Source organism: Mustela erminea, chromosome 4 (genome assembly GCF_009829155.1).
Source record: "Mustela erminea isolate mMusErm1 chromosome 4, mMusErm1.Pri, whole genome shotgun sequence".
NCBI lineage: Eukaryota > Metazoa > Chordata > Mammalia > Carnivora > Mustelidae > Mustela > Mustela erminea.
In genome coordinates, this window is record NC_045617.1 from 148,524,367 (window position 1) to 148,538,354 (window position 13,988).

A 13,988-nucleotide genomic window follows, 5' to 3' on the forward strand; every position below is an offset into this window, starting at 1 on the left:
GCTGAGCCCCTGTGACGAGGTGGGGCCCTGGGGCGCCTGCGCTCCGGGCCTACGGCGTTGCGGGGCGGGGCGGAGCGGGCGGGGGACGGGGGAGTCTGCGGGGTCCTGGGCTGAGGGTTGGACTCCACTGGCACTTGGTCTAAGAAGAAACAACGTTGTTTATATGACAGGGTCTGACTCTGCTCTTTCCTCAAAGCCGTTAAAGGAGGACTAGAGCCAGAAGTCGCGTCACGAAGATGATTGCCGACCCTGAGAGAAACACCCCGAAGGATCCGGGGGAAGTGGAGGATCCCGAAGCGCAGCGGAAGCGCTCGGTCACGATGTGGCCCGCGAGACGGATGGGATGCTTTACCCGGGGTGGTGGTGGCCGAGTGTAGATGGAGGCAGCTGCCGCGGAGGCTACGACTGCTGTGACACCGCGAGGGTCCCCAGTCCCGATTCTGGGCGGGAATCCACGAAGAGTAATCACTGTTTGGGTTGGAGCAGAAATGGGATTCCCTTCAGAGTCAAGTATCTGTGGAGATCTGTTTAACCTGCTCAGTTGTTCAGTGAACAAAAGTTTTTAAAAAGCCCTCAGACAGCGAAGAGGAAGGATGAATACTAAGAAAGTAAAGGACCCAAGCCTCGGAAACGCAGCCAGGGACTTCGATTGTGAGCCAAGTACTGGGGATGGGAGCCGTGAGACCATGATCTGGATTTCAACAGTCACGCCTTCAGGGTTAACCAATCATGTTTCTAATTATGGAATTCTCCAGGGGAGCTGCAGTTTATTTTCGATTCATATATTTTTAAAAGATTTTCATGTATTTAGCGTGCAAGAAGGAAAACGGGCAGAGGGAGACAGTCTCCAGCGTCTCGCACTGAGGGAGCCCAACATGGGGAGGGGGGGAGTAGAGGGTGTTTGATCTAAGGACCCTGAGATCATGACCTGAGAGGAAATCAGTAGTGGGTCTCCTAACGTTCTGAGCCACCCAGGCGCCCCACAGTTTCATATTTGTTTTTAACGAAAGCGAAGTAAAGCCAAAGCACTCTATTCAGAGTCTTCTTAATATTTGAAATAATAATTTTTAAATTGTGTATGTGGTATGTTCCAGACCCTGTTCTAAACACTTTACGTATGTTATCTCATTACCTTGTAAGACAAATTCTGATATGTATTATGTTTAAGGAGGGAACTGGTGTATACAGAGATTAAATGACTTGCCCAAGATGACCCATTTACTAACTGGTGAAGCTCAAAGATGAACAGTCTGATACAGAACCTGTGCTTGCAACCAGTATACTTGTATGGCTACCTCAGTAATGGTGAGTGTATTGTGGGAAAGTACTGGGGTAAGAGTCAAGCGTATGGTTCTGATCCCTGTGATGAAGTTCTAGAACCTAGGTGAGGTTCGGTGGGCTGAGGTCTGGAGCCGATGACCAAGAAAGAATTCTTGAGACATCTTTGGTGCAAAATGGTGGTTTATTAAAGCACGGAGACAGGACCGGTGGGCAGGAAGAGCTGCTGCCCCGGGTTGTGAGGGATGGCAGGTTACGTACCCTGCTGTTGGAGGAAGGGGAGGGGAAGGGAGGTTTCAATGGAGTTTTCATATGTTAAAGAGGGCCTACAAGGTGCCAGGATGTCCGAGGCCTACAGGAGGCCTTGCCCTGCGGCTTGATCAATGTTGTCTTTTGACCAACCATTAACATTAAGATAGTTGGGAGACTTTTTGGTGGGATGTCACAATCCTGCTATCAATCGTCTTTGTTAGTGAGATTTAGGACATTTGTAAGGCAAGAGAGACTCCTGTCTAGCAAGATTGTGAGCTCTGCAAGTTACTATTTGCTTATTGTTCATGGCAGTCAGGGCTGCCTGAGGGATGCTACACATAGGACTGAGGGGGAGCGATGGAGAGTGGGGTGAGGGGGGTGCAAGGCGCCAGCTTTTGCTTTGTCTTCAGCCAGCCTCGTGCTCCCTCATCACCTGCACAGCATGTAGGAAGGTCTCAGTAGGTGGTGAAATCTTCAGCCCTTTCTTTCAAGAGACATTGCCCAGACAGAATGCTCATTTTATTTATTGCTTCATTCACTCAACAAATATTTATGGAGCACTGCCAGTTCGTGAGAATCCATATTGGATATTAGGAATTTAAAGACAGGTAAGACTCAGACTGATTCCTCTAATGGCTCACACCCTAGCATGGAGACAGCAGGTGCCGTGAGTGGTATCATAGAGGTAGAAGTTATATATTATAGTCTGGGAGCATAGAGGAGTGCATAACTAAGAATTCATTTGAGAAAAGTTCAGAAAACACTCTGGAGGTGATGGAATTTGAGATGAAGCTTAAAAGACTAGATGCAATGAATTGAAGATGGGACTGGAATGGAAGATGGGAAAAAGATTCTTGGATGTGATTTCAATTAATGGACCTTGTAGGAAATGGAAGCCATTCATAAGATAGCTGAATTATCTCCAGACTTAAAATTCTTTTGAAAGTTTTTATTTTTATTATGTATTTATTCAGAAGATGAGTTTATTTTAAAATATAGAGAGAAACAAAACAGGAAACATGGAGACAAGGATAAAGAATAAGAAGGAGCTGCCAGAAAATTATGAGGCAAATGAACAAACAAAAATGGGCCAGGACAACCAAGGGAGGAGAGTTTCAAGTAAAAGGTTGATGATAGCAGTGTCATATATTATAGAGGTCAGTTGGGAATTTCTATGTTCTAGGCATGTTATAAGCTCCTTATATGTACTAACTCAGTCATCCAAGAACCCTTTGCTGTTTAATCCTCTCAACAACCCCATCTTACGGATGAGGGAAATGAAGTAGAAGGAAGTGAAGTGTTTTGTGTAAGATCGCGCTGCTGGTAAGTGGCAGAATAGGGATTTAACCCGTGGAAGTCTGATTTTCTGAGTCTGTGCTTGTTACCACCACCTTATACTCCCTTTCTGAAGAGGATTTGTGGAGTTTAGGAATCAAGTTTTTCATCTTTAATAGGGGCAGTTTCTGTGGAGTGTGGTAGAAAGGGAAGGAGGGGACACAAGCTGTATCGTATCTTTCCAGAATCTTGGCTATAAGAATGAACAATGGAAGGTCCTCTCTACTGTAGAACATAGGACATCTAGAGAGAATAGGGCCTACAGCTTCAGGGTGAAAGAGAGTTGAATATGTTGCTAAAGGAAAAATACCAATAGAGAGGTTGAAGATTCAGGAAAGGGTTATCTGAGGCCACTCAGGAGATAGGGGAGGCTGCGTTCTCAGATACTAAGGGGAATTGATCCTTTAACCAGAGAAGGAATCTGAGATCAGAGGAATGAAAATACATCTGCATTGCTTGGGTCTTGTTCAGAAACCCTTTTAAGATTTGGAGGAAGGAATTCCAACTAGCCACAGGGATCCTATTCATCAGGCTTCCAATTTGTTCTATTAATTAGTCACTCACCAAAATCCTGATTCAGCGGGGTTATATTCTCACAAATGTATTTTCTCTTTGATCTACTCCAAAGGTAACAACCAACAGTATATTTTAAAAAATCATGGAGTTGATGGGCCAACAGTTCCAAGAGTACAGCATTGCTGTTCTTCATCTCTTGATTTCCTAGAGCAGCTCAGATCTTCTCACTGAAATACACCCAAGCAAGAGGAAAATGAACAAGTGTGTCAAATTTGAGGATCTCAATAAAAAAGATAAAAAAGATTTTATCTTTTTGTTGTTGTTAAGCCACAGTCATTGCTTCACTGTTCAAAATATTTATTTTCCTAACAGGTCACACAGAAGTTGGGAAGAGAAAGACAGCTGTCAATTAGCCTACATCCAAATCTGGGCTGAGGAGGAACAAAGAGCTGCCTGAAGAAATGAGTATCTGGAACAAACCACAGAGATCAAGATGGCCACTGGCCAATGGAACCAGCTGCCTGGGTCCACATTCACGAGCCCCCTCCATGGGCACCACTGAGGTGCAGCGAGGACAGCAGAGCTGCTGGGCGCAGTCATTACAACTTCAGGAAAGGGGAAGGAGATCACTCTTCAGACATGGTCCTCATGCTTCTGTGCTCCTTCGTGGCCTTCTCCCAGTTCATGTGGTTGAATCCCTCAGCGACCACACTCCACACAGTGTCCTCCAGGCGGTGTGGGGCGATTCCAGGGCCTCCAGGGTGGGAGCAGGGCATGTAAGAGCTTTGAAGGACACCACTCTTAACAGAAGTGTGATGAGAGAAAAACTCTCCGGAGACCTCATACACATGGGAAGCCGTTTTATTTTTTTATTTTATTTTATTTTATTTATTTATTTATTTTTAAAGATTTTATTTATTCATTTGACAGAGAGAAATCACAAGTAGATGGAGAGGCAGGCAGAGAGAGAGAGGGAAGCAGGCTCCCTGCTGAGCAGAGAGCCCGATGCAGGACTTGATCCCAGGGCCCTGAGACCATGACCTGAGCCGAAGGCAGCGGCCTAACCCACTGAGCCACCCAGGCGCCCCTTTATTTTATTTTATTTTATTTATTTATTTTTTTTTTTAAAGATTATTTATTTATTTATTTGACATAGAGAGAGAGATCACAAGTAGGCAGAGAGGCAGGCAGAGAGATCTGGGGAAGCAGGCTCCCTGCTGAGTAGAGAGCCCAACATGGGGCTCGACATGGGGCTCGATCCCAGGACCCTGAAATCATGAACTGAGCTGAAAGCAGAGGCTTAACCCACTGAACCACCCAGACGCCCCCGGGAAGCTGTTTTAAATTTCTTTCTAAGGTAGCATGACTGGGCAGAAACTTTGTTCAAACCAAGAACCTAATATGTGCCCCCCTCCACACATACATTGTACATCTGCTTTGTAAATGAGTAGCCGAAGGGAAAACCAGCTTGTCCTTGAGGTACCCATGGATGCTCCTACTCCTGGCATTCCTTTGCGTTTAAACTCATTCCCGCCTGTATGCCAATCTAGAATCTTTGAGCTCTTGACCTGTAAAACCTATTCCTTCTCTAGGACATTTTCTTCCCTGTGACGAGTATATCCCTGGCAGGTGGCCTAAGCTGGGCTCAAATAAAACTTTCTCCTAGGGATTCTGACAGATCTGTTCATTTGGCTGGACAGGGGTGCTGGGCTCGGTGCGCACTGAATGTGTGTGTGCTGATGCCCTTGACTCCCTTCAGGCTTGGGAGGCCTGAGCAAGGAAGTGTCTGTTCTGCTGCTTCCTGCAGACACTGCAGTTGCAACCAGAGAGGAGCAAGTTGGCTGAGTCCCAAAGGTGGTAGATGCCTCCCGCTTGGCTCACTGGGCACTGGTTTCCCATGGTGTCTAGCAGCAGCTTGGTGGCACACTGACGGCTTCTGTAAAGTCTACTACTGGTCACCAGGGGAGGAGAGCAGCTGTGCAGGGCCACCTCCTGGGCTCAGTGACCGCTGGCCCCACTGCTGCTTGTTCCTTGTTCTGGGGGTGCCTCGCTGACCCCAGCTTCCCTGCCCTCTGCCACTGGCTGGCCGGTGGAATGCTGTCTGTGGCTGGTGTGCAGGCCACAGGCCATGGCTGCTTCTGCCCATGTGGCTTGGCGGCCCTGCTGCTCTTCACTAGCAACATTAACTTAGCAACCTTATTTCATCTTTAAAAGTCATGCGCTTTGCACCCCATAATCTAGCTGGGCACTGGCAATAGAAAATAAGAAAAGATTCGTTCCTTACCCTTTAGAAATCATAGTTAAAAACGAAATCAATATACGCCGACTTCAGAGGGGGCAACTCTATGGGGCAAATTGCCAGTCTCCTTGTCATATCCAAGACAATTGACACCAATCACTTGTGACTTTCTTTTCCATGCAACAAAATGTTAGGCTCGGGTTCCTCCTCAGTGGCATACCCACGGCTTATTAATCAGAATGGGCTTTGATTTGGTAAATCTCTGTGCATAAGAGACTAGTTTAATTTGGTAAAACATGTATTAGAGGAAAGATCTGTGCAAAGTGCAGTAAGAACACTGGAGGAAGTAGTGTTTCTGCTTGGGGGGTCAGAGGAAACTACTAAAGGAGTTAGTCAGTCCATGGTTGTGGTGATGGCCTTGCTCCACAAAGTCTGCAGGGACCTGCGTTCCTTCCTGTTCATAGACCCTCATCTCTTATCTGGTGGGTAGATTTCTAATCATCACCTTCGGGTTTCAGACAGGAAGATGGAGGAAGAGACAAGAAAAGGCAAAGGGCACGTGCCAGCTCTTTTTAAAGGAAGTCTCCAAAAAGCCACAGGCCAGGCAGCCCACCTGCATCTCAGTGGGTAGACCTTAATCTCATAGCCACACCTACTTGCAAGTTCTATTCCAATAGAAGAAGATGAGTATGGATATCACATGGGGATGGGGGTGAAGGAAAGGGAGGGGAGGTCACATAAATGGTTGTTTTGTCAAGTAAATGTAGGAAGTACTGGATTGAATAAAGTGGTCTCTTTATTTTCAGCATGACAGTTGTATGGAGAATGCTCCCCCCTGACGTGTGGTATATGTGTATACGTCTTCTTCCATAGGACTAGAACCTCAAATAATTAAGTAAATGGACAGTGGAATAGGAATTAATTCCCTTGTAGCAAGGGAAGATGAAGAAATAATGATATCCACTGGGTAAGAGGGGTAAGAGGTTAAAATGAAACAAAACACAAGCCTAGAATCAGCTTTTGGAATAAGGAAGCAACAAGAAATAAAGTGGGTAGTATGCAGGATCTAGTACATTGGGAGGGAGTGGATTATATGTGGAGGACAGAACTTTCTTTGGGCAACCTGACAGAAAGCAACTGGAGATTTGGCCATATCCAAAGTCTCCTTTCAAAAGAGCTCAAGTGGGAGGAGTTAACTTAAGTCTGGAGGGGAGAAGTAGCAGAGGGATATTCCTAAGCGCATCTTGTCTTATGCCAACAGTGGCTCCATCCATTCCATCTTCACCAGAACATGCGTCTCTCCCAAGAACTCAAGAAACGTCAAGTTTCTGTCTTGGCCCTCAACTTCATTGCCATCTTCTTGATGAAATAGACGTATATGTCCTTAGACTGGGTACCTGTCATGTTCCTTGACAAGCTGACATTCAGCAGGGTCTGGGACATCTGTTTTGAAGGCAGCCTTTGACTTTCTTCTGGTGCAAAGGGTAAGCAGAACCCAGTGACAACTGTGGGGAGTGGTTACTTTATTGTAGGCCAGGTTTTCTATGAGGTGGGTGGTCCTGACCCAAACCTTATATTGGGATAGTAGGAAGACTCTAGGAAATGCAGGCCTCCAGGCAGATTTACCTCCAGGTAAATGCCAGCAAGCCAACAGGCTCAGACTGAGATCTCACCCTTACTGAACTCCTCTCATCCCAGAACTCAAACTTCTCCATTTTCTCTACCTTCTTCATCTTCTCTGAGTCCTCCAGCATCTTGTCCCCAAGTTCACCTGGCTCTCTGAGTTCTCTCTCAGCTCTGCTCCTCCTCTCTTGACAGTGTGTAAGTATGAGCAGTTCAGGTGGAGGCGGAGGATAGTATGGGAGCTTGGAAGCTAAAAGAATTGATCCCTGTCCCAAGCTGGAATTCCCACTTACTCCTCAGAATATTTGTGACTGATGTTTTAATTGTTGCCATTGAACTCTGCTTCTTATGCCTCATTTTGGTAGCATCCTTACAGACCTTTCCTCTTTTTCCCTTGGAATTAGCTGTTTTTGCCATCTGGGAATTCACCTCAGGTAAGGGATCCCCATCTGTTTGCTTTGGTTCTAAAGAGTATCTGGATTTGGGGACTGAGATGAAGACTAAAGGACAACCATTGTGAGTAAGGTTGAATGGCTAGAAATTGTGACCTACAACCCTGGACAAGCACACTTCATCAGTCTGAGACCTTTTTCTGAGATGAGACACTAGAAAATGAGATGCCACATCAGTCCCAAGGAGAGTGTGTGATATCTAGGGTTGCCAGATTTAGAAAGAAAAAAAAAAATACAGGGAGCTTAGTCCTATTTGAATTTTAGATAAACGATATATTTTTAAGCTTTTTTACATGGGGTTACATATACTAAAAAATGATTCATTGTTTATCCGAAATTCAAATTAAACTGGGCATCCTGTATTTTATTTGGAGCCCTAGAAGTAGCCTTTGTAGAAGGAGAGATGGATTGTGTGAAAGGAATTCATTTATAAGTAGCAGGATTCATGAGAAGATGAGGCGGAAAATTCCACACCTTCCTAGGATGCCTCTATTTGAGATGGTGAAGAGCTATCACATGAGAGAGTCAGATCCTGTGAGTATTTTAAGATAATGAGATCTGATTATAGGAGGGAGAGATTTATTTCTGTAGCTGGGGTCAAATATTTGGAAAGAAGAAGGGTGTGGTGATTTGAGAAAGGAGAAAAGTGAGTCTGGGCTAATGGTAGGTAGGAGGATAAGGCCTTGGACGTGTGGGAGAGAGGAGCAGGGTCAGGGGCCAGTGGAGGTTTAGGGTGTGGGCCATATTTAGATGGAAGGGTGAATTTGGATGGAAAGCAACTTCAAGTAGGTAGATGATAGATTTACATTGACTGGACAAGCAAGACTAGGCAAGCAGGTCGGCAGGATGGACAGTATGGGAAGGATGCAAGTGGTTATTTGGGCAAAGAGATTAGTACAGTGGCTAGGTACGAAATAGGTACTCATTAAAATGATAGCTCTCTAAAGAGCATGGACCATGCCTTCAGTTTCCTTTGGCTCCACACTGTTCTGAGCCCAGTACATAACAAATAGAGACTGACAATTGGAGACTGCTTGTTGGAATCCATTCCTCTTTTTGTCTCCACTTCATGAGGTCTTCATATCTTGGTGACTTTCTGATTTTTTTCTCTTTCTCCTTCTGTTTCTCAGGATTCCTTTCTTTCCAGTACATTCTCAACCAGATGTACCTGGAGGACTAGCCTCAAGGGGATGAACACAACCTGAGGAGGGTAAACCCTAGGAAGTCTGAGCCTAAAACATATTCCCGGAATAGACTGAATGCTTAGGGGATTCCCCACTGTGTAGTGAGAACATCTAGTCTTTGAGTTGCATCTGCCAGTCTCCCTGTGCCTTACCTCTTGTGCCAGGAGTCTGTCTCCTACTTCAGGGTCATTTTGTCCATTTCCTGTCTATTCCTCCCATGGAGTTGGGTTCACATTTAGACAAGAAGGTGGTTTAAGGAGATTCATTCTCAACTCAGATGAGCAAGTGGAACTTCTTGCACAACCCCGTGTACAACTACAGACTCTCTTTTCCCCATTGTATATCCGCGTCTCCTTTGTTATAGGTTAATTGACCATATATGTGTGAGTTTATTTCTTGGCTCTCTCTTCTGTTGCATTGATCCATGTCTGTTTTGTGCCATACTGTTTTGATGGCTACAGCTTGGTAATTATCTTGAAATCCGGGAATGTGATACCTTCAGTTTTGTTCTTCTTTCTCAAAGCTGCTTTGGCAAATTGGGGTTCTTTTGTGGTTCCATACATATTTTAGGATTATTTTTTCTAGTTTTGCAGAAAATGCTGTTGGTATTTTAACAGAGATTGAATTGAATCTGTAGATTGCTTTGGATAGTATGGACATTCTAACAATATTAATTCTTCCAATCCATGAGCATTTGTTTGTGTCCTCTTCAATTTGCCTCATCAGTTTTTTATAGTTTTCAGAGTACAGGTCTTTCTCTTTTTCAGTTAAGTTTATCCCTAGGAATTTTATTCTTTTCAATACAATTATAAATAGAATTGGTTTTCTTAATTTCTCTTTCTACTTCTTCTTATTAAGTGTTCCATTTCTTAATTTTGAATCCTGCAACTTTATTGAATTCATTTATTATTTATATATATATATTTTTTTTTTGGTAAAGTCTTTAGGTTTTTTTTTTTTTTTTTTTTTTTTTAAATATAGTATGTCATCTGCCAATAATGACAGCTTATCTTCTTCCTTACCAGTTTGGATGCTTTTTTATTTTCTTGTTTGATTCCTGTGGCTAGGACCTCCAGGACTATGTTAAGTAAAAGTGGTGAGAGTGAACGTCCTTGTCTTTGGGGGAAAGCTCCCGATTTTTCACCATTAGTATGTTAGCTATAGGTTTTTCACATATGATCTTTGTTATGTTGAGGCATGTTCCTTCTAACCCCTATTTTACTGAGTTTTTTTCATGAATAGAAGTGGAATTTTGTCAAATGCTTTTTCTGCATCTATTAAGATGATTATATGATTTTCATCCCTGTTTTGTTTCTGTGGTATATCATATTGCTTGATTTGTGAATATTGAACCATCTTCACTCCCCAGAATAAATCCCACCTGATTGTGTTAAATGATCCTTTTAATGTTTGGGTTTTTTTTTTTTTTAAGATTTTTTTTATCTGTTTGAGAGAGATAGTAGGAGAGAGCACGAGGGGTGGCGAGGAGCAGTGAGAGAGAGAGGAGCAGACTCCCCACCGAGCAGAGAGTCCAACAAGGGGCTCAATCCCAGGGCTCTGGGATCATGACCTGAGCTGAAGGCAGATATTTAACCCACTGAACCACCCAGTTGCTCCCTTTTAATGTATTGTTAAGTGCAGTTTACGAGTGTTTTCTTGAAGATTTTTGCATCTATGTCCATCAGGGATATTGGCTTGCAAGGTTTTTTCAGGTCTTTGTCTGATTTGGGGATCATGGTAATGTTGTTTGGCCTCATAAAATGTATTTGGAAACATTCCTTCATGTATTTTTTTGGAATACTTTGAGAACAATCAGTATTAACTCTCCTTTAAATGTTTGGTAGAATTCATCTCTGAAACCATCTGGTCCTGGACTTTTGTTTCTTGGGAGTCTTTTGATTACTGATTTAATTTCATTACTTTTTAATGAATTACATTGATTAATTTTATTACTAGTAATTGGTCTGGTTAGATCTTCTATCTCTTCCTCATTTGGTTTTGAAAGACTGTACGTTTTTAGGAATTTATACATTTCTTCTAGGTTGTTCAAATTGCTGGTATATAATTTTTCATAGTCTTTTATAATTCTTTGTAATATTGTGGTATCAGTTATTACTTCTCTTTCAAATAAAAAGAAAAGTAATAAAATATTAAAACAAAAATACAAGGGGGAAGCACAATAATGCCAAAAAACCCCACAAAAAACCCAAAACAATGAAGTAGACAAACATTTGGCAAGATTAAACAGGAATAACGGACAGTGAAAAAATACACTTAAAAAGAGACACAACCACAGATGTTTCATGATTTAAAAGCTAGGAGAAAATGATGAAAATCTAGTGCTAATAAACTTCGAAACTTACATATTCTTGAAAAACGTGATTTACTAAGTATTTTAGTAGAAAATACAATTCTTTGCACAACATGAACCCATGATTTGAAATCTTCCATAAAAAATACCTGACAAAGTAGACCTGAGATATGAATTTATCAGATGTTTATAAAGATATTTCTGATCTTATGAAAACTCCCAGAAAAAGGAATGGGAGAAAATATCTCAACTAATTTTGTGACACTAGCAGTAATTTTGATACACCAAACCTAAGAGAGACTATGCGAGATGAAAAATCAGATTTCACTTTCACACATGAATTTGAATTAAATTTTAAATAAAACTGAAGAGGGGCGCCTGGGTGGCTCAGTGGGTTAAGCTGCTGCCTTTGGCTCAGGTCATGATCTCAGGGTCCTGGGATTGAGTCCTGCATCGGACTGCTGAGCAGAGAGCCTGCTTCCTCCTCTCTCTCTGCCTGCCTCTCTGCCTACTTGTAATCTCTGTCTGTCAAATAAAATAAATAAAATCTTTAAAAAAAAAAACTGAAGAAAACATAAAAGTTCAGGAATAAAATATATCTTTATTGTTAAGTTGAATTTATTATAGATTTATAAGTTTAGTTTTATATTACACTATAAAGCTATAGTTTTATACTCTAAAACTAATTGATATAATTTCCTTAAGAAGAGAGAAAAAACATATGACCATATTAAGAGATACAGATACAGATAAACTGTTAAAATACAATATAATTCTTGGGTGCCTGGGTGGCTTAGTGAGTTAGGCCTCTGCCTTCAGCTCAGGCCATGTTCTCAGGGTCCTGGAATCAAGTGCTGCATCAGGCTCTGTGCTCAGCAGGAGGCCTGCTGTCTCTCTGCCTGCCCTCTGCCTACTTGTGGTCTCGGTCTCTCTCTGTCAAATAAATAAATAATCTTTAAAAAATACAATATCATTCTTTAACAAATGTATATAGCAAGGGAAGAGTAGACCTTTACCAGTAAAGGTCATGCTATAGCTAAAATGTCTATATAATTTCCTCAGATGATAACTACACTTTTCATGGTAAACATTTCATAATGGATAGAATTGTCAAATCTCTATGTTGTATACCTGGAACTGTCCTTTAGCTAACCCTATAGAATATGTTCTATGTCTGGAACTAATGTCAACTATGCTTCAGTTAAAAAAAAAATTCTCATCTTATTCTTCTCCCTCTTCTTTTGCCTTCCTGTTCTCTCCCATTCTATTTCACTTTTCTTTTCCTCCCTGAGGAATTTAGTAGTACCGTCATTTAGGCATGTCAGACCAAATTAGGTCTGGGTAATTATGATGCCCTGGAGTTTCCCAGGTGAAGAAAGTATCCATGTTGTGAGGGGGCATGGAGTGTAGGAGCCCAGGCAGTATAAGGGGGACAAGTACAAAGATGAACAGCTTGTTGCTGGTTGTTTAACCCAGGCACGATGGGGAAGGCATTCACTTAGGAACAGGGCCCGCAGCATGGTGTTGGAGCGGTAGTGAGAAGGGTAGGTCAGCCAGAGGTGTTAAAGCCTAATTAGCATGAGAAAGGTGTCTGTGGGAGGCAGAAGGCCAGCCAGTGATGTCAAATCCTCAGCCTGTAGTACAGAACAAAGGCAATTGAAATAGAATTTATGAAAAGGATTTTGGAGCGAGCTGTTGGCATGTTATTATCTCTGTACATTTCCCCACAGAGAAGAGTAAAGATTGGAGTGTCTCGTCCCTTTTGCTAAATCTTAACTAGAGAGATGTCAACAAGGCCGATCAATGGTACAAAATATGGGGGACACAGTGGAGAAGGCTATGGATAATATCAAGGCAACAGATGGGCAGCTTGACTGCCTGACGTTGATTCTTTATCAAGATTAGTCTGTAGTGTCAGAGCTCTTCAGGGACAATGAGGCATGAACATTTCCCACAACACGCGTGGGAAAGAGGATAGAGGGAGCATTGGCATGGGGGCAGCTGAAAGCCAGCTTGGATAGGCCAAGTGGAGAAATGAAGGTAAATCAAGGAACAAGAAGCAGGAGGAAAGAGAGAGGAAACATTTTCCCTGGCAACTATCCAAGGAGCTATCGCTCAGCAAATCCAATGGGTGAAGGGAAAAGTTTGATCTTTATGTCAAATTCATCTAAGGATGAATTTTAGAGGGATACGGGGAGCTCAACATTTTAATTTTGGGATTGAGACTGTATTACTCGGGATAAGTCATGAAACTGTCTAGGTCTTCATATGGAGGTAAGGAAAAATGTGAATGGAAATAAAATGATAATGGAAGACCTAAGTGTATGGTCTCTATTTTTATATCCCATGATATCCCAGGGGATGGTCACACTTATATCACTGAGCTTGGAGAGGGCTAATTGATAAAGTTATATGACTGTCACTTAATTAGTTTTGTTATTATTATGACTTTATCACAGTAAGAAAGAACATCTCACGGATCTGAGAGACAGTGTCCCTGTGGGTAATCCAGATGCATATGGCAGATACAGCAATGTTTATAACATAAAGTAGCCATTTGACATTTCCAATTTCTGAGTATGGGTGTAAACATTATATCATTTTAATTTGGAAATGGCAAAAGAATTAAAAGCCTTCTTTGATGGGGGTGAGGTTGAGCAAAATGGGTGAAGGGGGGTCAAGAGGTACCAACTTCCAGTTATGAGATAAATAAATCATGGAGATATAATGTACACCCGGGTGACTATAGTTATTTTATATTTGCAAGTTGCTAAGAGAGGAGATCTTAGAAGACCTCA

General features: G+C 42.4%; 1 long non-coding RNA gene across 1 annotated transcript; it reads left to right on the plus strand.

Annotated features, from left to right (window-relative positions):
• Positions 1-1,897: 1,897 nt before the first annotated feature.
• Positions 1,898-4,260, plus strand: LOC116587683. The gene is made up of 3 exons (XR_004284564.1): positions 1,898-2,853; positions 3,494-3,642; positions 3,754-4,260. It is a non-coding gene; the product is annotated as an uncharacterized LOC116587683 (long non-coding RNA).
• Positions 4,261-13,988: the final 9,728 nt, after the last annotated feature.